Source organism: Cydia pomonella, chromosome 18 (assembly GCF_033807575.1).
Source record: "Cydia pomonella isolate Wapato2018A chromosome 18, ilCydPomo1, whole genome shotgun sequence".
NCBI lineage: Eukaryota > Metazoa > Arthropoda > Insecta > Lepidoptera > Tortricidae > Cydia > Cydia pomonella.
The window spans coordinates 6,481,966-6,507,855 of record NC_084720.1 but is presented as its reverse complement, the minus strand read 5'-3'; the positions used below and the strand labels follow the sequence as shown (position 1 = coordinate 6,507,855).

General features: G+C 37.1%; 1 protein-coding gene across 3 annotated transcripts in view; it reads left to right on the top strand.

The window, feature by feature from the left end:
* LOC133527983 (receptor-type tyrosine-protein phosphatase kappa) overlaps nt 1-25,890 on the top strand; it is a 284,020-nt gene that overhangs the window by 130,729 nt on the left and 127,401 nt on the right. The gene's annotated exons all lie outside the window — the stretch shown is intronic.

The following is a 25,890-nucleotide window of genomic DNA, read 5'->3' as shown; positions in this document are numbered from 1 at the left end:
TGTATATCAACTACTGCTATACCCTTACACTAATTTTTTTTTAAATTTTCAATTATTATAAGAGTTACGTCCATTTAAAAAATTGTAAGAAAATAGTTTTTCACTCCTAATTTTAGCAATAATAAAAAATCGAAAAAAAGTCAAATGTATGGCATAGCTATGGTTAATAAACATCAAATTATGCAAAAATAGTCTCCATAATGTCAATATCTACAGAGGAAAATGAGGACTGCGTTTGTATGGAAAAGTGGCCGTCCCCTTTCCTCTTAAACAAAACGTTTAATTGAATTACTAGAAGAAATCGCCAATAAATATCTCAGTGAAATGCACTGTTGATATTTCTTTATAGAATTTTGTAAATGCAGGCGTATTTAACTAGGAGTATATTGTATAAGTGTTATCCAGGCGATAAAACAACTATCACGATATCATACATCAGCTCTCTGAAAGAGACTCATGAATATAGCTGATAATAGCAGTGCTTTTATCAGTGCTATCGGTCCCTTAGACAACTATGACCATCATAACTGTACTGGTTAACCCGAGGCGATATTCTCAATAAGTAATTTGAACAACACCCTTGGTTATGGATAGGATTTTCCGGAGTCATTTAGTCGATTAACCCGGAAGCTTCTACTTCGGGCGAAATATTGGACTTCTTAATGGTGGTAGCATGTATTCGATTATTAATTTGTTTTTACCGAATTTTGATAGAGAAATATTAATTGATTGGAAAATATCACCAACTGTCCATCTTTTTGTCTGCCAGTCTTTCTATTAGCGCAACTATTAGCGAAAAAATCAATAAAATTTACAATAAATAAACAAATATTATAGGATATTATTACAAAGATTGACTAAGTTCTAGAATAGTTCAAAGGCTTGTATCGTGGGTACTTAGAGAATGATATAATATATAAATACTTAAATACATAGAAAACACACATGACTCAGGAACAAATATCCCCGCTCATCACACGAATTAATGTCCTCACCAGGATTTGAATCCGGGACCATCGGCTTCATAAACAGGGTCACTTCCCACTAGGCCAAACAAGTCGTTAATGAACATTATTAGTTTATTTTTATTTCTTTTTTATTTATTTATTGATAAAGTAAGTGTTACATTCAAATTTACAGTGAAATAGTATAGTAATTTAAAACTCCCTGACTCTTCCTATGCTTAAATACTTTCCTACATGTTGTCGCCGCGAGATGGCAGCACTTGGTGACGCCGGCTGACGTCACATCCGAGCGAGCAGAGTGGGGCCGACGGGTTCTCACGCCACCGAGTTGCGGTCGAAGGGAGAAGACCGGCGCGCCTCACTTTTGTACTTGACTTCGAGCGAGAATGTTGTCTTGATAATTATTGACATGAATTGTACCTTTGTTGGTTCGAGTTAATTATATTGATTATATATTTCGATCCTTGCCTTTCATTTAATATCAGAAGTGTTCGAACCGCGCCATGGCGCCAAAAAGAAAAAGTAAAGAAATAAGTCGTAAAAGTAGAAGTAAAACTAAACATTCTCATAAAAAGCGTAAGAATAAAGACAGTTCGCCCTCGGAGTCAGGCACGTCTCGAAGTTCGTCATCCTCATCAAGCAGCAGCAGCTCGGGATACAGCAGGCGACAGCGGCGGAAAAACAAGCGAAGTCGTAAGCGCTCTGAGACCGTGAGTCAGAATGCATTATTATCTTCGGTGATTCCTGAATTTGATCCTTTGATTGACGATATATCTATGTGGCTCAATGTTGTGGATGCTAACGCTCGGGCTTTCGGATGGTCAGATAAAATAATTAAATATCAGGCGTTACAAAAGTTACGAAATACTGCGAAAACTTGGTATGATTCGTTACAAAAAAATCGTACGTGTTGGACTTCTTGGGATTGGAAAGATTGGCGCAATGAAATGTTAGACACGTTCCAAATAAATCGAAATATGTATACGTTGTTATCGGATTTAATGAGTGCTAAGCCCACCGAAGGGCAGTCGCTGTACGAGTTCTACTTCCAACAAAAAAGTAAGATTGATCGGCTGCGGCTATCATTTAAAGAGAAAGATGTGATTTCGATTATAGTCGGGACTATTGGGGATAAAAATATTTGCACAGCGGCCGAAGCTGGTAATTTCCAATATTGTGATGAATTAGCCTCATTTTTACATGGCAAAACATATTCGACGGTAGAAATGAAATTGTTAAATAAAAATAATGCAATCAATGTGCCGTCTAAACAGCAAATTTCTCGGTCTAACAACGGTGGGTCTGTTTTTAGGAAAACGGACCAAACCAATAATCAGGGCTCGTTTAGTAACGAGCATTCGCAAACAAAAATTACTTGTTTTTCTTGTGGTGAAATGGGGCACAAAAAGATTGATTGTAATCAAAAAGACTCCTTGAAATGTAACTTTTGTCAGAAATCGGGACATTTAGAGGCGGCATGTAGATCTAAACTGAAAACAAAGACCGAAAAGTCTGCTGAAGTGAAGTTCATTAGTACATCTAACGCTAAAGAAAATTTTTATAAAGAAGTGTATTTAAATGATTGTAAACATCAAGCTTTTATTGATATGGGCAGCGCATGCTCATTAATGGAATCAGATTTGGTTGCTAAGTTGAATTTAGTTCCGCGGCAGTTAGACGCACCGGTTAGGCTCACCGGGTATAAAAAAGAGATATGCAGTGAGGTGACGCAAGCGGTGTCTGTGATGCTCAAATTGGATAAGGTGCAGTTAGAGGTGGATTTTTATGTTATAAACGAGCTATCTGGATGTGACACACTAATAGGTAGAAATTTTACCGAAAATGAAAACATCATGTATACCCGGGTAGGCAATACATTGATGTTCCAACCAATAACAAAAGAACAAATTTGTTTGATTGAAACATCAATGTTCAATGCCGATAATGCAGAGCATATTGAAATTCTGAATGATATATTTACAAAATATCCGAAGTGTGTAGCAAATGACTTATCCAATTTGGGGAAAACATCATGCGTTGAGCTGGATATTGAAGTTACCACGAATAAGCCAGTGTGTCAGCGACCATATCGTATGTCGGAATCGGAAAAGAAAGTTACGCGGGAAATAATTGACGATTTATTGAAAAATAATATTATACGTGAGAGTAATTCACCGTACGCGAGTCCGGTTTTATTAGTCGATAAACCCAATGGTCAGAAACGATTGTGTGTCGACTATAGACAACTAAACAAGATAACTGTAAAGGAAAAATACCCGATGCCGATTGTAGAAGATTTGATAGATAGAATGCGCGGTTGTAAATATTTCACGTCATTAGATTTAAAATCTGGGTATTATCAAATTAAAATTAAAGATGATTCTATTCCTAAATTTGCGTTCATTACATGTGATTCAAAATTTGAATTTTTGAGAATGCCGTTCGGGGTTTGTAATGGGCCTGCAGTTTTTCAGAGACTGATGGACACGGTATTGGGTAAACTTAGATTTGGACGTGTTATATGTTATATGGACGATTTATTAATAGCGACGGAGACACTGGAGGAAAACGTACAGTGCCTGGAGTCAGTTTTGAGTCTTTTACAGGATAATGGGTTAACAATTAATTTAGAAAAATGCAATTTTTTTCAAAACAAAATTAGCTTTCTTGGTTATGATATTTCGGGCGATGGAGTCCGACCAGGCATGAAAAAACTGTCAGCTATCAAAGATTATCCAATACCAGAAAACGTGCATCAAGTTAGGCAATTTCTTGGTTTAGTGAATTTTTTTCGAAAATTTGTGAAAAACTGTGCAGTTTTATGTAGCCCTTTGACAAAACTTTTGAAAAAGGGTATCGCATGGGAATGGGGCGAAGAGCAAAGTAAAGCTGTAAACGCATTGAAACATGAACTATTAACAAACGCGCTGCTTACTATATTTGACCCCAAATTACCGATAATTTTATATACAGATGCGTCACGTGATGGAATAGCATGTATCGTGGTACAGGTTACTAAAAATGGTGAAAAACCAATTTATTTCTATAGTCGACAGACAACCACGGAAGAAAAAAAATACCATTCGTTTGAACTTGAGTTTTTGGCTATTGTTGTGAGTTTAAAGAAGTTTAGGCATTATCTGTTAGGAAATAAATTTAAAATCGTGACCGATTGCAATGCGGTGAGGTATACTATTATGAAACAAGAGATAAATTCGCGTATAGGTAGGTGGGTGTTACAGACACAGGAATTTAATTTTGATATTGTGCATAGGCCGGGGACTCAAATGCAACACGTAGACGCGTTAAGCAGAAATCCAGTCGGTAACTCCGCGGCCCCTGTTAATGAAAGTGTGATGGTAATCAATGTTTTGGAGTCTGATTGGCTATTATCAGTACAATTGCAAGATCCTTGTATATGTTCAATTAAAGACATTTTAGCGTCAGGCGAGGCCGAGTCGCATAAGCAAATTTTTAACAATTATGAATTGCTAGGGAATAAAGTGTATCGTAGAACTGAGTATGGTAGAAGATGCGTACGTAGGACGGCCGGATGTTGTCGCCGCGAGATGGCAGCACTTGGTGACGCCGGCTGACGTCACATCCGAGCGAGCAGAGTGGGGCCGACGGGTTCTCACGCCACCGAGTTGCGGTCGAAGGGAGAAGACCGGCGCGCCTCACTTTTGTACTTGACTTCGAGCGAGAACGTTGTCTTGATAATTATTGACATGAATTGTACCTTTGTTGGTTCGAGTTAATTATATTGATTATATATTTCGATCCTTGCCTTTCATTTAATATACACATACAACTGTATAGGTACAAAAGCCTTAGATAGGTCTAAGGCTTACAATATTTGAAACCATTATAGATGTAGGGAGCGTTTTCCAATGATAATACTTTTAGCCGACCCTGTTAAATGGTCCCATAATTCAAAATAACCTCAAATAATACATTTAATCGCCGACATCGTCGTCAAATACATCATAAAGTCTTACCTGCGTTATAATAAACCATTTTACAAAATTGCATTTTAACGCCCTCTAACGAGCGAGGCGAGCATTTCGCAAATCCCACTTGAACCTAATTGATATATGGAATTTTTATGTAACATTAGTAATAAATCACGGAAGTTGTGAAAATAGATGGCGGAGAAAACACATTTTTTCACAGAATGACAAGTAGGGGCACAGTGAAGACAGAAAAGTAATAAAATAAGTCCGTTTGGATACGAAATTGTGTAATAAGGTTAAGGGGGCGAAGTGCGCCTGCCGTCTAAGTGCGCATATCCCTATATATCTATCTACCTTTAAAATATACATATGTTTAGGGGTAGGCGCACTTCGCTCCCTACACCTTACTGAATTTAATATTTTATAAGGTGTTACGAGGCAAACAAAAGGGTTTGACATTAAAAATAGTTAAAGTAAGAGTACGGGTAGGATCTGCTATGTGAAGATAGTTAATATCATAATTTTGGTGGTGGTACAAGAGATTTCTTAAATGTAGAAGAAAATGCTGCTTTCCCTGTAAATAGGAGCAGGTAAGCGCGAAAATATGTACTTTATGATTTAAACACGCATCATCTTCAATCGACCTTTCGACCATGAAACCATATTTAAGCCCTTTTAAGTTGGATGCAGATAACTGGTATTCAATAGTAGATTGAAGGATGAAAGGCACCCATTTCTGCGGAGGTAATTTGGCGTTCGAGCGCGTGGCGTGGCGTGAGAGCACCAATAGTTCGGGGCTGACATGATGCCTTTCACAGTTAAACACTCTACTTTTCATTTCCAATACGAGGAAAGTAATATACATGTGCTTTTCAAAAACATGCCCAAGTATAATTTTTTATAGCATTTCATGAGGGTATTTTTTAATTTACCATTAAGGTAATATCAGAATCGAAAACCAATTTTCAATTGTTTATCGTAAAAAAATGAAAAAGATCGTACTTGGAAAGTAAAATGCTCTAGTGCAGAAATGTACCACTGTCTGCCCACTTTTTAGAACAACAATGATCCTGTTTCAGAACATGAGAAATGAAAAGTATTAAAACCTTTTATAAATCGGCTTTTAAAAAGGTAGCCTACGCTTTATTTTTGACTGTGTCGCAATGAAAGTTGAGCGACGCGCTGGCGGCACAAACAAGTTGAACCTTGAGCCGAGCCCTGGAGCGTGTATCCCTGAGGTAAATTAAGCGCTCAGCCTGTTCAGTATTTATTTATTTCAACTTTATTGCATACTACAACAACGCATTTAGCCGATTTGCAAGACCGTAGTGATCCCATGAGTGCTCCGTGAACAAAGTTTTGTACGGAGCACTAAAATGCACTAAATGTGAACAATATCATAAAGCTTCTCTATCAGTCAAATTTAGAAAACAATATAAATAGAATAGAAAAATATTTATTTGGCATAAAACATACATAAAAACAACAAAGTAAACAATGACCAAATAGGATGCCGCTCAGCATAAGCCGTGTCTGTTAGACGCGGCACTGGTTTTCAGGGCACCCAAAATTAAAAATTAAAACTAAAACAGAGCAGAATAGCAACAGACCAAGACAGAACATGTGTAAGAAAGAAAGGGAGAGAGACAAATATTTGTTTTTGACTCTTCTTCTTCCTCCTGCCCTTATCCCACGTTATGTGGGGTCGGCACAACATGTTCTTCTCTTCCATTCTCCTCTATCTTTCGTCACCTCAGCACTCACTCCTTTCTTTCTCATATCCTCTTTCACACAATCCATCCATCGTTTTTTGGGTCTACCATCCGCTCTCCGTCCATCAACATTCATCCCTAACATTCTTTTTCCTATATGGCATTCATCCCTCCTCATTAAATGCCCATACCACGCTAACCTACCACTCCTTATCTTCTCCGCTACCGGTGCTACTTTCAAACTTCCCCTTATATACTCATTCTTAATTCGATCCTTTCTCGTCACTCCACACATCCATCTCAACATTCTCATTTCCTCTGCGTGCACTCTTCTTTCATCCGTCACTTTCGTCGCCCAGCATTCTGATCCATACATTACAACAGGTCTCACGATCGTCCTGTAGATTTTCCCCTTAAGTTTAAGGGGCATTCGTGGATCGCAAGTTGTTCCAGAGACCTGTCGCCATTTCATCCATCCCGCATTTTTTCTATTTTTCACGTCACGGTCGATGTTGCCGTCACTTTGGATCAATGACCCAAGGTACCGGAAATCGGAGCAGACTGGTAGGGATACACCGTCTAAGGCAATATGGGAAAAACTGGATAGACCACCGAAATCGCAGAACATATGCTCCGTTTTGGTTCTGCTTATTTTCAGTCCCACACTTTCCAGCTTTTCTTGCCATTTTCCCAGTCTGCTCTGGACCTCAAGTGCATTTTCTCCGACAAGAACAATGTCGTCAGCAAACAGCATACACCAGGGTGCTTCCTCCTGTATGTTCGATGTCAGAGCATCCATAACCAGGAGGAACAAATACGGACTTAAAGCTGACCCCTGGTGTAAACCTACCGCCACATTGAACTTGTCGGTTACTCCAGCTTCAGACCTGACGTGAGTACTGGCTCTATCATACATGGACTGAATAAGCCGCACATACTTCTCTGGCATTCCTTTTTCTCTCATAGCCCACCACAGAACCTTACGGGGGACTCTATCGTATGCCTTTTCCAGGTCCACGAACACCATGTGTAAGTTCTTTTGTGCAAGTCTATATTTTTCGCACAATTGGCGAAGTGCAAATATGGCGTCCGTAGTTCCCCGGGGCCCGGCATAAACCCAAATTGGTTCTGTGTTACCTCACTTTCTTCTCTCATTCGTCTCGCTACTACTTTTTCCCATATCTTCATACTATGTGACATGAGCTTTATTCCCCGATAATTGTTGCAATCTTGTACATCACCCTTATTCTTAAAGATGGGCACCAGCGAACTGTTGCACCATTCATCAGGGATCGCCTCCTCTTGCAACAACTTATTAAAGAATAAAGTCAGCCACTTCCATCCATCCGCTTTCAGAAACTTCCATACTTCCACAGGTATACCATTATATTACTATTATAAAACTTGTTGGGCTACGAGTAAATACTTTTTACAAGCTTTTATTACAAGCTGTTATTTACTTTCACCTGACCGTTGTCTGTTTTTTACAATCTTTTATTTACTTTCACCTGACCGTTGTCTGTTTGTAATCAAATCTTGCAAGTTAAATTTAATCCACTTCCCGGTGTCCGATTGAGCTGGAAATTTGCATACATATGTAAGTCAGGTGACAATGCAATATTATGGTACCATCGAGCTGATCTGATGATGGAGACAGGAGGTAGCCACAGGAGCTCTGTGATAAAACAACGCAACCTAATTGTGTTTGGGGTTTTTAGAATTGTCTCGATGAGTATTAGTTGCCTGTGGAAAGAAAGGTACAGTCAGCGATAAAAGCTACTTATTTTTTACTTTCACGTTTGTAATCAAATCTTGCAAGTTAAATTTGATCCACTTCCTGGTTTCCGATTGAGCTGAAAATTTGCATACATATGTAAGTCGGGTGACAATGCAATATTATGGTACCATCGAGCTGATCTGATGACGGAGACAAGAGGTGGGCATAGGAACTCTGTGATAAAACAACGCAACCTAATTGTGTTTGGGGTTTTTAGAATTTGCTCGATGAGTATTAGTTGCCTGTGGAAAGAAAAGTACAGTCAGCGATAAAAGCTTGTACCAAAAATGGAATTTTTGCCAAATACTTATTTATATAATATATTACTTATATTTATTTATATAATATAATATTTATATATATATATATATAAACTTACTTAAAAGAGGTAACGGATTTCAGGGCAAAGTGGAAAATAAAGATGACAATCAATTGTGTTGAGCGGGAAATTAATGCAATAAATAATGAATAGAATCAGGCGTTACTTTACGGAAATCCATACTAATTAAAACAAAAAATATTACTTTGCTAACCCGCGAAAATATAACGTGCTAGTCAATCAGTGCTAACTCGTTTTACTTACTTGCGTATTTTTACATGCAATTAATGTTCTCACCCTGTCAAGGTTGGAAAAAGCCAATCACACAAACAAAGTGTGCCATTAGGACGAATGTCGCGATCATGTCGCTATCGGACGATACATCACGCTGATACGTCCGCGGCCGACAGGCGGATCATCCATTTGACAAATCACACGCGCGAGATGAAACCTCGATACGATTGATTTGTTGAAAGTTAGGAGCGTTTTGGAAAAGCTTTTGATGGAAATACGGAATTTGAGCGTTTGTCCGATTGAATTGACACGGTTTTGGGTAAATTCTCGTTGTGTGGTTTATGGTAGCTATTGAATTTTATCTTTTAGAATGGTTGAAAAGGATAATACCTAACTTAAAATCGCTCGTATTGAAAACCGTCATAGAAATAAGTTCACCTTTGTGACGGTAACAGACAAGCGTACTGGCTTAATATTAAGGCGCCGAGAGATCTGGTCAAAAATAAAATTGCACATTCCTAGAAGCAATTTTGATATTTTTGTTTTTTGAGCAAAAATTGTTACAAATATTTAATGGTTCGTTTTAGATTTATGTTCCTTTTTAGGTACTTAGGAAGCCAACTCCGCAATGACAATACCTTAGCGTCTGAAATACCATCACGCATAGCCAATGCAGCTGCTGCATTTGGCAAGCTCAGCAACCGTGTTTGGAGGTCGCACGATTTGAAGTTGTCCACAAAAATTATGGTTTACAAAGCTATCATCATACCCACTCTGCTTTATGCCTCAGAAACGTGGTGCAGCTATAAATCAGATATGAAAAAACTGGACACCTTCCACCTACGTTGTCTGCGCTCAATTCTACGTATAAAGTGGCAAGACAAGGTACCGAACACGGAAGTTTTACGTCGTGTCGGGATGCCTGGTATTGAAGCACTGATCATGAAGCATCAGCTAAGGTGGTGTGGCCATGTCGTGCGTATGGAGAATGAGAGACTGCCCAAAGCAATTTTCTACTCGGAGCTCTCTTGTGGAAAGCGGAAGCAGGGGGGCCAATACCTGCGACATAAAGACGTTCTCAAACGCCACCTCGTCGCTTGCGGGATACCGACTTACTGCTGGGAGGGCATTGCATTGCAAAGATCGGAATGGCGTTCTAGTGTTCACAAGAAAGTAGCTCAATTTGAGCGGCAGCGTCTGGAAGACCTAGATGCTAAGCGTCATATCCGCAAGACGCGACCTAAGCCCTCCTACACATACACCCGCAACTCGACTGGACAACTCCATTGCGCATCGTGTGACCGCATCTTCAAAACAAAGTTTGGTTTTGCGAGCCACATAAGGGCATTTCATAATCTGGATAAGAATTGTTGATGGAGTCGCCATTGCCGGATACGGCAAGGAAGGAGTATATATATATCTGTCAAGCTAAACTTGTTTAATCCGGTATCAAGGCTATTAATTTACTAGAGAATGGTCTCAAGATTGCTATTTATATACCTATTTTGGCAGTCGTATTATGATCTAAAACATTTTCAAAAACCCTGCTGGATGAACCTACAGCACAAGCGGGGGGCGCCTATTCAATGAATGTTTTCTCTAAATATTTTTCAAGCGTGTTAACAATCCTTTTCTTCTTCAGGTCTTATTATGTTTAACCCTGTTTTATAAGTACATGCATAATAACTTAAATACGCATAACAAGCGCATGTGACATAGGAAAACTGAGTAGGTATTTTGAACGTATAATTTATTGTGCAAGAATACAGTAAACAATTGAACCATTTTCCGAATGCAACGTACAACCGTACCGTTGTTATTAGTGAGGCAGAATAATCATGCCATGCAAGCGTTCATGGTCCATCACTCACGATTACACTGTCCACATAATAGTGCACAGTGGTCAAACGAGGCCTTTAATGATGAAGATTTATCGCACTAGTACATATAACAACAACATATTAATCTAATCATCGATGGACCTTATAACCTGGAATTAAGGTTTACGAAAAGTCGGTTAAGTGTTGTCGATGGTACATTAAGACACACTACGAACTCGCAATGGCTCCCATATTGTATGGCTCAAGAGTTTTACGGATAAATAACTAGGTTTCCCAGTCGACATTATGATTATAAAACATGTCTTTCCTACTCCTAAGTGTCAAAAATACTAGAGTTTAGAAACGCGTTTTTGCATTTGAACACGAATTGAACATTATAATTACATTAATTACTTATACATCCCCTGCCGTCAAGAAACTTTATTCGTAGGTCGAGAGAACACCTTACTTGTACAAATACGAAACAAAGATTTGTTTTAATATTTTTACCTAAACTAAATGTAAGTACAATATTTAATTATTTTAATTAAGTACCTAAAAAAAGTGTTAAAATAATTTATATTCCTTCATATTATTTTCGTACATGCAAATTCATTCACATACACAAAATTCCCAATTGTTAATGTTCACAGTTCATTACCGTAAATTATATAGGTAGGTAACTAGATATGAAGTAACTTCAATAATAGACCCTACATATATAATTCCAAAATTGCTAATATCTAATTCCTAAATTACTCGTGAGCATGACATTACAATGCCAGGAGACAGCACGATTACTAATCATGCTTCCTCAGTCAGTAAAGAACCAATCGAAGAGGGGAATCACAATCTCTAACTCGGCAGTAGCTCGTTCTTGAATAGGCAGGTCCCTTTCAAAATAACAAAGACATGCGTAAACAAACATAAACATTACAGAATCTCATTTGACCTTGAGCGTTTATGTAAAATAATGTATACATTCATGGCCTTATCACTATGAGATAAAGTCCAAAATAGTTTGAGTGAACAATTCGGAATTTTGTGTGAATGCGGGTCCGGCTGCGGCTGCTCTCGGCTCTTTTAATATTCAAATTCAAAGCAGGATAATTGAAATTCTTCGTCTACATGAGAGCGTAATGGAATTGTACACAAGGTTCGGCCACAGTATGCGAGTCGGAATTTTGCAAAGCTGTTTCAAGAGAAATTATTGCTGGTTTTTTGTCAACGAGTGTGATGTAAAAGCTGTGGTTTTTATGTGGTGAAAAGAGGATTTTATACTGGGTAGGGTTAGGCAATTTCGTCAAAAAGACGACGTACCTATATCATATATTCATGTTAATTAACAGATACCTTCCCTCGCCCAGGCTGTGAGCTGCGTACCTCCCGCATTCTCAAACTTTTAGTTTCTGCTCAGTGCTCAATGCTCACCATGTCACCATACTGGATTCATGATTAACTCCTTTGAATGTGATTAAAATTATACAATTAAATACAATTAAATTGACAATTCACGATATGCATATCCTACAAAATAATTTACATTGCCATATCAATAACAGTAGCCTAAAACATACAATTTAAATAAAAACCAACGTCAAAATTAACCTAAAAACACAAATTACTCTTAGCCACAGCTAAATGGGTATGCCACAGCTATCATAGCGAGTAAAAACTAAAACTAAGCCCAAAAAATCGGCCATGCGCATGTCCGGCTATGCTCAGTGTAGGGTTCCGTAGTTACCATTCTGTCAGTATAGGCTAAACGGGGGCTATTATAGGAAGTATCATGCAAGTACATTACCAGCATAAGGGAGTACCTTCGCAACGCTTTGAAGGGATACATTTTTTTTCATTCGGAGCAATTATTTTCGAAAATATTCATTTTATCAAAACATAGTTCTCGACTTCGTTTTGAAAGACCTATCCAACGATACCCCACACCAGTGGCTTAAAGCGAAAAAAATAAAGATAAAAAACTTTTTGTATGGGTTACCCTAAAAACATTTTATGTAGTTTATATTTTACTGTTTTGTCGCCATGCATGATTTATTTATTTAGCCAAATTGCAGCTTTTTGCGCTAACGATTACGGATAAATCCGCGGACGGACAGACAGACGGACACGGCGTAGTTATAAGGGTTCCTAGTTGACTACGGAACCCTAAAAATCGTAAGTACTCAAGTGCAAAAATACATGGTTTATTAAGTAATAGGTAAGTTTTTACTATCACTATGAGTAATAATTATACTTAAATTAAGTCTCTTTGCGCTTGTACTGTTCATAATTTGCTTAAACTGACATAATTTCCTGCTGTAGACTTATCATCACTTTCATGCGCGTGTATCAAGAAAGGGAATATGAATTCACATTTGTAATTCATAAAGGACGAAGCTAAACGATCAGCCGAAAAAAAACGACTTTCATTGCCTACATTGTATAAAATTTTACAGTAAAATGCTCAAGCACGTACACTATTTCGAATTTCAATGCTACGATGAATCACTCCATAACTAAACGCTTGTCTTGTCAAGTAACAATAAATTCAATAACACTGTGTATGCAATATTTTATTCTCATTTCAGCAATCAGGTCAGACAATAAAAGTTAATGACAGGTATATAGAATAATAATAAAGCCCTTTATTTCCATGCAAATTTACAAATGGTTTTTACAAAAGTATTTTTTTTTACATGGCCTCGCTTTGGGTAAAGGCCTCCTCCATCTGTTTCCATTTTTTTTCCTATCCTGTGCTTTAAGCTTCCAGTTTCTACCAGCAATTCTTTATATTTCATCAATCCAGCGGTCTTTGGGTCTCCCTTGGTCTATATAAAATACTGGTGAAAAATCTTGATGTTTTACTTAATCGATGACGCGCAGATTTGACAAATCTAACCTTTAAAAACATGACAATACGGTTCAAAGTACGAGTCTTCTTAAATGACACGATCTATATCATGCTATACAGGCTGTTACAAAAACATTGGGGATCCGTTTAAGGCATATAGGGCATATTCATTTGGTATCGTGTTTTGATTCGCTAAATAATTTAGAAGAAAAACAAAATGTACGTGAATTTTTTTTCTACTTTTTTCTAATCAGAACACGAACCGAATATACCCTTAAACGGATCTCCAATATTTTTCTTACACCTTGTATAAGTACATAATTTTTTTTTCTATATTGGTTCAAAAGTATTAACTTAAAAGCACTGTAAATTACAAGTAATCTGAACTCCATGCCTTCATCTGCCTGCACAAAATGTCGCAACTCGGGCGACCAATTAGCGAGACAACGACGCCCAATAAAAAATGCACGGTGTCAGTTACCATTAGTTCCAGGAACTTCGCCGGGGAAGTCTTGCCCGGACAAAAAACAGAACAGACGTGATCCCTAAGTTGGACACGGCTTTTTGTGTTGGGAGAGATTTAATACAGGCTGGCCCAAAAATATGTTGACACAGAATTTTTACTGGTACATATTAGAATATTTTATGCAACCGTTGTATAAGAAGGGTCAAAAAGGGAAGTGGCATGGGTTATGGGTGTAATGGAATATGCCACGAGAATTCTACTTATGCAACGTTGCATAGAATACAGAATACTTTTTCTACGAGTCAACAAAAGGATAATCATATAACAAAAATCATATAGGACTATAGGTAAACAAACCAAAAGTATACAGCTAAGATACAAGAGCATACATTCTTAAGCGCCCCGGCCCGGCTGGTCAGCAACACCTCGTAATCATTAGGCCCTTGGTACTTGCTCCTTGCTAAATTCAATTTTTCGGCAGATTTTTTTCGATTTTGGCCACAGTAGCCTATGGAGACTAACAAGCAACGCTAAGCGGTCTTTGTAGTCTTTGGATGTTGCTATATTAAGGGTGTCACATGCGCGTTTCTGACTTATGAAGCAATTATTTCTACTATGTATACAACCTATTTAATATTTTGTAAGTTGGCAACACACTTAGTTGGAATCTGTATTAATTTTAATTTTGTTAGGTTGGTAGGCATTATTCGCAGTAACGATTTAGAGATTGTAAAGCACAACTGCTGTTATGAGGAATAGACAATATAGACGTTTATTCAAACCTATTATGTACGTCTATAAATTAGTGTTCATGAATGTATAAATGACAGATAACAGTAGAGGAGTAGAAAAATGATCATATTCACAAACTTGTGCGTTGTTGTATCAAAGCTAAAGAGGGCATGTACTCGTAGAAGATAATTTTGTTTTTTCTAGTTCAATGATCGTAGTTTTAAGTTTTAATGCTATTTTGTCAAAGAAATTCAAGTAAAAATCCTAAAAATTATTAGGCAACGTATATTTGGTCCATCTTGTATTAATGAGAGTGTAGTCCTTATTATTAATATTGTTATAACGGGTTGGCTTAAAGTATTGAGAAGTTTTATTTTAGAATACACAAAATAAGACCATAATAAGCTATTAGTTTTTGGAGTATATGTATAATGACGAACTGGACCATATTCGACATTATAAGCAAACACAATAATACCTATAACATAAAGTTCACCTTAGATTTCTCATTACTTTAAGCTAATCCGTTATGCTAATATTGGCATTAATTAACTGTAATGGAGTAGGTAACTGAAGGAACTGTGCCATCACATGTTTTTCCGTGATCTTAACCAGCAGATCCTTATCATCGCCGTGTCTTTCTTCTACTACTCAGTGGACATGAATTCCTATACGTTATATTTCGTAGAAAACAAGAAATAAGAAGCTTATGGTAAAAATGAAATACTGCCAGCTTAATAACTGCTATCAGCTCGGCTATGGCTATGCTCCAGTCACCCCAGCCTTACTACAAGCTTGCTTATATTTTATCGTCCTCTTCGGTAGTGTTTACAGTTCCACACAACGCCAGTCCACCGTGGCCAGTGGCGTATTTCCCTGGAGATCTCGCAGTGGACGGAGTTTGACCAGCAGGGGCGCCATTGCTTTTGCTAAGCGAGCACAGGCCACACCAATATTTAGACACCAGTACCTATAAGCATTAGGCTATGGACACGCAAGTCTCAAGTGAAGGAGAGCGGGAGTCATTCTGTATAATTATGCATCTAGTTTCAAGTTCAAGTTTATTTGTCCTAGTAACAATAGAACGTTACATCTAGCATGACAAAATACCGTTGATTGCTAAAACTATTCATGCAATGTCTGAATATAATATATGTATATATGTAGACAAAATTATATATATCAAAATATATTATTAATATGGTAGATGATCAAATACATCAATATCATATAGTATAGTAGTCTAACTATATAGTTTTACTGGTTTTTATGGACCAAAAGAAAATCAAGAGCAACATTGAACAAAATTGCGTACAAATAACACTTTCTGCATGCTTTATACACTGGTGCCCATGAGTTGAGCTAAAACGTTCCCATCTAGCAGCGGGAATACTCGACCAGTTCGGACATGTAATTAAATTATTTCTGTGGAGTTACAGCATTGTTGACCGAACCCGGAATCTTAGTCCGAATCCGGGTCAAATAGTATCGTTAATCAATAGTAGGGTCGTACAAATTTATAAATTTAGAAAATATATATTGGAACCTATAGGTTCTAATGTATCTTTTCTGTGCTGAAAGTTCAGAACGTTAATGAAACATATGCCCACAATTTTGATACAATTTATCACAACCGTTTTTCGTTGATATAAGTCACAAAGTTGTTTACCGAACACGGAACAGCCAAATAGCGCATTCAAATAGCTGGGTCGTACGAATTTATAAATTTAGATAAGATACATTAGAAACTATAGGTTCCTATAGGTACAGAAAATATACTCGTACATTAGAACTTACAGGTTCTAATGTATCTTTTCTGTGCTAAAAGTTCAGATCGTTGATGAAAAATATGCCCACAATTTTGATACAATCCATCAGGACCAGTTTTCATCGATATAAGTCACAAAGTGAGATTAGGCACCAGGTGGGCTACCAATCTACTTACACATTTTCTGACATAAATATTACAAAAATATGGGCCTACATATTTTCCAAACCGTGAATTTACTTACGTAATCTTAGCTCTCCCGTTATTCATAGTGGGTGAGTCATGTACATAGTTCGCACATACAGGAATATAGTTATTTTCTATAGATAGTAGTGGCTTCCATCAGGCCTTAAATGTCAATTCGATACCGTTCCCAATAATTTTATTTAGATAACATTCATTTACTTAATACTAGTTTCCCAAACAAAAAGACCTTAGCGAACTCGGCGCCGTCGACTGGATAGAAACGGATTTGGACAGAGAAGCATGGCGGTCTTTGGTGTCGGAGGCCAAGATCCACTTCGGGTCGCTGCGCCACAGCAGTAAGTAAGTAAGTAATACTAGTTTCCCACGGAAATGGTAACAGAATGCAAATGAAATGGTGAATGGAACGGTGATGAATGATACTAAATATAAGAGATATTTCATAACAAAATATCCGATGGATAGATTGTTAAACCAAATTCTAAGTACTCATGACACATGATATCCCTCTTCTTCTTTGTCGTTGTACTCTTTGCAGAGCGTCGTGATCAACTGCTGATATCAGGCGCAGGCGCAGATGTTGCTTGCCGTACGATTTCTCGCCATTTCCCCTCCCCTCCCATCCCTAGGTTCTTCATGTATTTATGGTACCTAACTAGAATAAGTAAAGCTAAATGACATTGTCTAGCAGGCCAATTCCAACAATATAATGTGATACTGATCTTCGACCAAAAACGTCACTATATTGATACTGACAAATAAATATCAGATCAGTATCACATTGGTATGAGATCTTATAACTAAAACTAGAATCCAAAAACGTCACTTTAGACACTGACTAATCAGTATCCGATCAGTATCACATCAGTATCAGACAAGTAGGATATTGCAATGTCATTTAATAACTAAAACTCGAATTGGCCTGTAGTTTTGAATACCGTTCTAATACACAATATCGCTTTTACCGACAACAGCCTTCAGTTAAATGAAAATTAACATCTCAATTTATATTCAAATTCCTTTATGAGGAATTTCAGTCAGTTCGGAAATTATATTAGTTTACTAGCGGGAAAAGGTTGAAGTGGAAAATAGAAGCAATCTATAGCTATAATAAATAAAAAGGAGGTTACTTCACCGTTGGTGCCCAACTTCGTTCAAGTACAACATTGATAACGGGGTTTAGTTATTTCCACAAAAAATTAAAAGTAGACAGTAGCGTAGTATACATAAAATAGGTAGAGTCAGACCAAGACAAGTCTGCAACGATTTTGATAGCGCACGCAGTGCAAGTGTTATTTTAAACGTTCAATTTCTATAGAAATTATGACGTATAAATAACATTTGCACTGCGTGTGCTTGATTTGCTCTGGGAAAGCTTGCTCACGTTCAAGTACTACCTTACAAGGACACCCTACATCTCACTCTATCATTCTAAAATCTGCTATGGCCTAGAACTATGGGGCACAGCGGCAGAGTGGCATCGAGTTTTTGTACTGCAGATATGTGCCCTAAGAATAATAGTTAGAGCTCCACCAGGTACGTCAGCCAAACATCTATTCACAGACATGAAGATACTAACATTACCCTCACAATTCATATTCAACACAAGCTAAACACGTACACACTCAGAAACACACTTTTGCTGCCACTAAACTCATATGCACCCGCTTAGGAAGCAAGGAACGACTGCTACCAGCACCCCACAGACTAAGCAAGTCTTCAAATACCATGCATTTCTTAGGTACTCTTCTTCCTTGCGTAGTTTAATCTTGACATATTATTTCAATTGTAATTCGATATTATGAACATAATGATCCCAGACATACATTATTATTATTCTCAATTATGTGATAATAATAATTTATTTTCTGATGTTGACATGTAATATTATAAGAATATTATGAATAAATGAGTACGACTTTCTATAACTGGTACTAGTTTTCGTTGTTAGAAATTGGAATACAAAGTAATTAGAGCGAGCAGACGAGAGTTTTACATATAAATATTTAATATCGTTTTAAAATGAGAGCGTAACTTCCATTGCATGGAGGCGGCTATGTTCGTGTGACTCTTTACCTGAAATGAAAACTGAAGTGAACTGAAGAACAGTGCCTGATGCATTTGAATCATTGGTTTTAACCGTTGTAAGTAATTTACAATCAGGAAACTTCTATAACGTAAATCTTTTTAGGGTTCCGTACCAAAAAATACAAAAGGAACCCTTATGGTGCGACTCTGTCCGTCCGTCTGTCTGTATGTCCGTCACATCGCTAAATATGTCGAGAACCACTTAAGCTATCGATTAGAAATTTGGAATAGTTATGACCAATTCTAAACCCAGACATATTGAAAGTATTATTATTCTTTTTTTTCTACTTAGTTATTATGTTATTATTAACTGTGTAAAATGTCAAATATGGATAGGGGTAATATTTCAAAGTCTAGTGACTAGGTCAAGTGGGGTATTTGAAAGAGCTTACATTGTTCATTCCTAAACCTTTTTTTCTTTTTTTCATAGTAAAAAAAGGGTTAAAGAAAAAATACCAACTCCCCCCCTACTTCAATGTTTGTATGGAACCCTCGGTGAGCGAGTAAAACGAACTCGCACTTGACTGTTTTTTTAATCATTTTAATATTTATTTGTAAGTCTGCTTGTAACTCTTCACTCTAAAAATTTGTTAGAAAATATAGAATTCTTTTCCCCCATGTAAATGAGACAACACAAAAGAATGAAAGGCATCAACGCAGCTCCATCGTAAAATATTAACATTTTGCTTATACCAAGTTCTCTACAAGAACATAGAGATTTATCAAAAAACGCCGGTCTCGACTGTCTCGACCCTTGTTCTTTGCCTCGGTAAGCTTCTGTTTCAACGCGCCGGTCCCCAGCTTACTTTGATCTGTCAAATCACAGAAAATGTATATGGAACATGGTAAATGTAGCCAGAGTAGCAGGTCTCTTTATATTGGACAGATGTATGAATGAAAATGTAGGTACTGCGCCGAGGTTGCTTATAGTGAATTTTTGATAGTGGTCGAGATCCATTTTGTTGGATTAACAATGTTAACAATCTCGGAGTGTGTGAAATTAATAATGAGACGTCGAAATGAAAAAATGAACAAGGAACGTGTACATGAAATCCCCCTTGCCCCAAACAGTACCTGCATGCGTTAAGCCATAGGCACAGAGGCTGGGTATGTGTGTGTATCTGAATGAATTATTTAAATTTTTGACAGATTTAGTTGCAATTTTCTGTAAATGGTTTTTACATTGGCTAAAATGGAACTTAATGGACTTGGGAAAGCTAGTCACTATTAGCAAGTGTATTCGCATTTCTGCAGGAAGGCATATACAGCACCATCGGGGTTTTAGAAAAGAATGGTTCAGATACATCGGGGTGTTTAAAAATAATGGGTCAGATACAGATACCGCTGTCATGCACACTTTAGAACGAAATAAACATTTACCTATTTTGAATTCTCTCAAAATCTTCTTCTACCCAAGCCTTTTTCCATTATCTGGGGTCGGCTCTCCTTGTCCTCTTTCTCCACACAGGACGATTTGTTGCAGTTTCGGTTTCAATATTTGTGTTTTTCAGGTCATGTCACCATTGGATTAGACCATTGTCAAAGTAGCAGAACGTCTTCCACGGGCCCCGTTTCGTCGTTGGTAGATCCAATGCTCCTCGTATCATGTGATCTGAAGACCGTCTGCACACGTGACCGTACCAGCGCAATCGTTTTTCCTTAAGCTTTTCTTTAATAGGAGTGATATTAAAACTGCCTCTCACGTATTCGTTACGAATCCCATCCTTCCGGGTGACACCAGCTGACCAGTGAAGTATGCACATCTCTGTTGTATACTGTTTTTGAATGTGTTATTTTTATGATGCCCAGCATTCGGTTTTATAAAGTCTGGCGAGTCGTACTGCGGTTTTATATACCTAATTTACCCTTTATTTTTAAAGGCACATTGTTATCACAATCAAAGGCATGGTTATAGATAGATTGATAGATATATTTTATTTGGCATTAATCCTACACTGTCCGTTACATTAAGTTATATAATCATAATTAGTTACAAAATTATCATAATTTAAACAACATCAATAAATTATTCCAATTTACGTAAAGATTTTTAAATTCTGTCTTAGGAAATCAATAAAAAATAATTCAAATTAACTACTTACAATTAGATACAATAAAAATAATCACAAATATCACAATTACATTAGATAGACGAGAATGAAGATCACAATAACATTTAGAAGAATAAGACTATTGTATTGTATTGTAGTTCGGGCGATTTTCCGCAACTCGACGACTGGCGCCTATTTTGCGTGAGCCTAAGACTATAAAAAGAACATATTTATATATAATAACGGAGATTTGGACATATTTAATTCATCCAGGAACTCATTTATCGAATTGTAAGCCTTCATTATGCAATAATAGTTAAGATAACGAACAAAAGTATATTCCGAGTCAACGGTTCTGATTGGCTCGGGTATTTTATAATAAATTTTAGCACCCATTACACCAAAAGACTTACCGGTTTTTTAAGTCTATGCGCGGGGATAACCAGCCCTGAATTTTTCTTGCGGAATTAACCTTTACCACACGGAACTACATATATTGCGCTGTACATTAATAAATAATAACCTACTTTAATATCTCGTATGTTAAAACCGTAAGCCGCGGAAAATTCCACCCGCGAGCAATATAACATACAACAAATACAGTTCGCCCTTGACTCAGTGGGGGCATTCCTTGACTCACTGTTTATTTCTGCGCCATTCATACACATGGATATGATATCTGCGTTATGAACTGCGAGCTGCGGCGTAACTCCCGACTACGTACTCGAGATATCAATTTTTTTTTAAATGTGAGTGATAAAAAATGTGTTATGTATATACATTAATAAATAAATATTATAGGACAAATTTTACACAGATCAACCTTGTCCCAGAGGAAGCTCAATAAAGCTTGTGTTGGGGGTAATAGACGACGATATGTATAATATATAGTTATATACAAATACTTATACGTATACAAAAACAACATCCGTATCTCAGGAACAAATATATGAACAAAAATTCGAACCTTAGGCCTCCTGATCTGCTTCGTAGGCAGGGTCACTGCCAACTTTACTACACTAGAAGACTCTCGATATTTGGACCCTTAATTCGACTAAAATTTTGTAGATAAATTTTGTCCTGTGACATAAAACACCCACAATCTCTGCAATCAATGCCTCATGGCATTAAGTCCGCCTTTTAAGGTTCTCATTAGTGCAATAAAGGTTAAATAAATAAAATAGTAATATAAACACATTTTTGCGGGGACCTAAAGGAGTAAGTGACTTCAATTGTATATGAATTACTACGTAAATTAAAGCAGATTTGGCAGGTTTGGCAGATTAGTAGTTTAAGGCTTTTTGTAATCTTCTTTTGATTCAAATAAATTAAAAAATATATATTATAGGGACCTACACAAATTGACTAAGTCCCACGGTAAGCTCAATAAGCTCAAGCTCTGTTGTGTTGTGTGAATTATCTTATTTATTTTATAATTGAAACTAGCGATCCGCCCCGGCCACGCACGGGCTACACAAAACCTTAATAAATTATACCCTAAACCTTCCTCAAGAACCACTCTACAGATAGCTGAAAACTGCATGAAAATCCGTTCAGTAGTTTTTGAGTATATCGCGAATTTACATACAAACAGACAGACGAGAGGGGACTTTCTTTTATAAGGTGTAGTGATAGTGATAAGACCGAAAAAATGCGGACCAGTCTAGATATCACTGTTGTTGTATAAAGACCTGTTTCACAATGTCCAAGTAATGTCCTGAATAAGCTACTTGCCACTTATCCGACGAATAAAGTCATCGTTGGCGTTTCACAATCTTCAAATAAGCTTAACTGGTAGATAAAGTGCAAGGTTATGTAGGAAGTTTTGTATGGCAGTTAATTTATTTGTTAATTAGCTATCCAGTACTTTACTTGGACATTGTGAAATAGGCCCAAACAGAAGTATCATTACGGAAAATATTCTCATTAAGGGCCACTTGCGCCATCCGGGGTAGGCCACTAACTCGGTGTTAGCCGTTAATACAGGGTTAAATTGTACTGGTAACTCCGGGTTTAACCGGTTAATCCCGAGTTAGTGGCTAACCCTGGATGACGCAAGTGGCCCTAACACTGGTATGGTAATATCTAATGTGCCCACTCAATATTAGACGTAGTAATATTACTTCTTCTGTTTGGAAGAGATCGCTCTGTAGCGATAAGGCCGCCTGTTGTTTACCACTATCTTCATGTATTATATTGTTTCCATGTACATTTTTTCTAGGCTTGAGTCGGTCAGGACCGAAGAACTAAAAAAAATGAAATCCCACCACAGACCGAAAGGAACTAGTTCATCTTAAGCGCTCTTAATCGGTCTCGGTCCTTTAGTTCAGTAGTCGGTATGTCAGCGGGCCTACCGCGAACTATGTTCGGCGGGTTGCCTCCCTGTCACACTTGCGTACGAATTTACAAGTGCGACAGAGAGGCAACACGTCGAACGTGGTTCGCGGTAGGCCCTCAGTACCAAGTAACAAATCGGTCGGGAGCGAATGATCGGAATGAGTCAAGGTCAAGAAATTCGCTCTCTCACGCTCTCGCTCTGTTTATTTGCGAGCGAGAGCAAGACACATACCTAGTCATCCTCATTCAGATCTCGAGATTTGCTCCTGAACTAAAGGAACTAAAGGACCTAAAAGAGCGAACTAGTTCGTTTGACCGATTGACCGAGATCGGAGCGCTCTTTTTAAAGACCGAGCGGGCACAACATTGATGTATTACTTACATCAATGGGGCACAACTCTAATTTTTTCAGAGGTTGTGCAATAAAGAGGATTTGTTATTCTCTTATTGAATTTTTCTTTTGTGATGCAATAAAGTGTATTTACTTCCTTACTTGTTATGTGATATAAGTAAATAAATAAATCATTTATTTCAGACCAAGTTGATCTATAGCTTTTTAGTTACAGAGTATCTTAATAACTATGTTAGTTGAACGATACAAAAAATAATTAATAGAAATAAAAATTAAATATGTTACACGATATAATAATATGATACCAATTGACAGGGACAAGCAAGGCAAACAATCTAGTCTAGGACATTAGTGCACGTAATTAGTAACATTAGAAGGCGTAATCTCATTTAGTGAAGAGATGAGTATGATTTACCTATAATTTAAATACCTACCACTCATTAGCGCGATTAATTCATATTGCATTCAGGCTAATAATTATCAAAAATATATTTAAGTGCACCTTACCACAATAATAGATCACATGATATTTGTGAGCACATCATTTAATTCAATATATCTGATAGCGACTATATTCTGAAACATGGAAATCAACGAACTGCTATCTCATTAGGTAAATGTTTAATTTACAGGCGTCCCCTGCTTCCGATTCGAAGATATTTAACAGAATCTCCCCAAAATTCAATTACGTTGGAACTGTGTTAAAATTAACTATATTTTACGACAGCCATTAAGGCGGATTTAGCTTTGATAATCCGCGGCCTACACGGGTAATAACGGATGGTGAACATGCGCTCATAAAAATGTGAGCATCTTTACACCGCAGATGCACAACGAAGTCTAAAAATAACGTCATCGGTAATCTTGGAGTTCGACTCAGATTAAACAATTATTACGGTTTTCGTCTTATTTCGACTAAGAGGAAAGTGGAGGTCCCGCGTGAAATCGCCTTTTCATACAAACGTAGTCCTCATTTTCCTCTCTGGATATTAACATTATTGAAAATATTTTGACATAATTTATTGTATATCAACCACAGCTAAGCCCCTCCGTTTGATATTTTATGAAATTTTAATTATTATAAAAGATAGAAGCATTTAAAAATTTGTATCAAATCTGTTTTTCGCTCCTAATTTTTACTATAATCACACAATCTAAAAAAGCAAACCACAAGGGCATAGCTATGGTTAGTATAAATCATATTTACCATAATGTCAATATCCAGGACTACGTTTGTATGGCGAAACGGCCGTCCCCTTTCCTATTAAAGCTCGCTGACGATGATTGGTGGATGCGATGTCAAGTGAAAGTCGTGCGTGAGTTGTGAGCCAATCACGATCGTCGACGATCAAAGTCGTATCAAAACCAAAATCATAACAAATTGTTAAATTAGAATCGACCTCTTGGAGTTGGCAGTTTCAACAAGAGGAAAGTGACATTGCGCTTATAGTTTTTCAAAATACCTAGTACTAAAAGTTTTTGGCATGTATAATAGTAATTAGCATCGTTGAAGAGTTATTTTTGGGGTTAATGGGGGAAAGTTTTTTACCGACTACAACAACGGAGGAGGATAGTAATTGTTTTGTATGTTATTCTGAGAACTGTGTAATTTCTGAACCGATTTGGAAAAATGTTTTTTGGTCAAAAGTGTATATGTAGTTCCAAGTAAGTTGGTGCCATTTTTTTACAAGTCTAGTTCTGATGATGGGAACTGTAAGGAATTGGGGGCGTTCCTCCAATATTATAGATAGATAAATCATTTATTTGGCAGCTGCAAAAACACACAATATAAAGTTTAAATCATCATAAAGAACACAAATTATTACAGGAACAAAATAAAAATAGCACAAAAGAAAATTGAGAAAACAAAATAGGCATAACTAATAAACAATAAAATAAAATAAAAGTACCTACCTACATACTGTGTGCGTTGCAGCAGGACAAAAGGGTCACGGCTCAGTGATACTATTCACTCTTTCGAGTAAAGCACTGGTTTTCTGCCGGAACCCAGGTCACAGCAGATGTATAAAATGAGGGTATGTGTGTTTATAATATATAAGTCGTATGTGATAATAAATAAGTCGGCAAGGATATATAGGCATACAGCAATTTGTATTTTCATTAACAAATCAAGTATTTGCATAAAAAATGCCATTTGGTGTAGTGCACGCTGTTTAAGAATTTTTCCCAGCAAAACATTTTAACCTCCATTACCACAGTGCATCAAACTTCTTCCATTATAGCGCAACGTATAATGACATTTT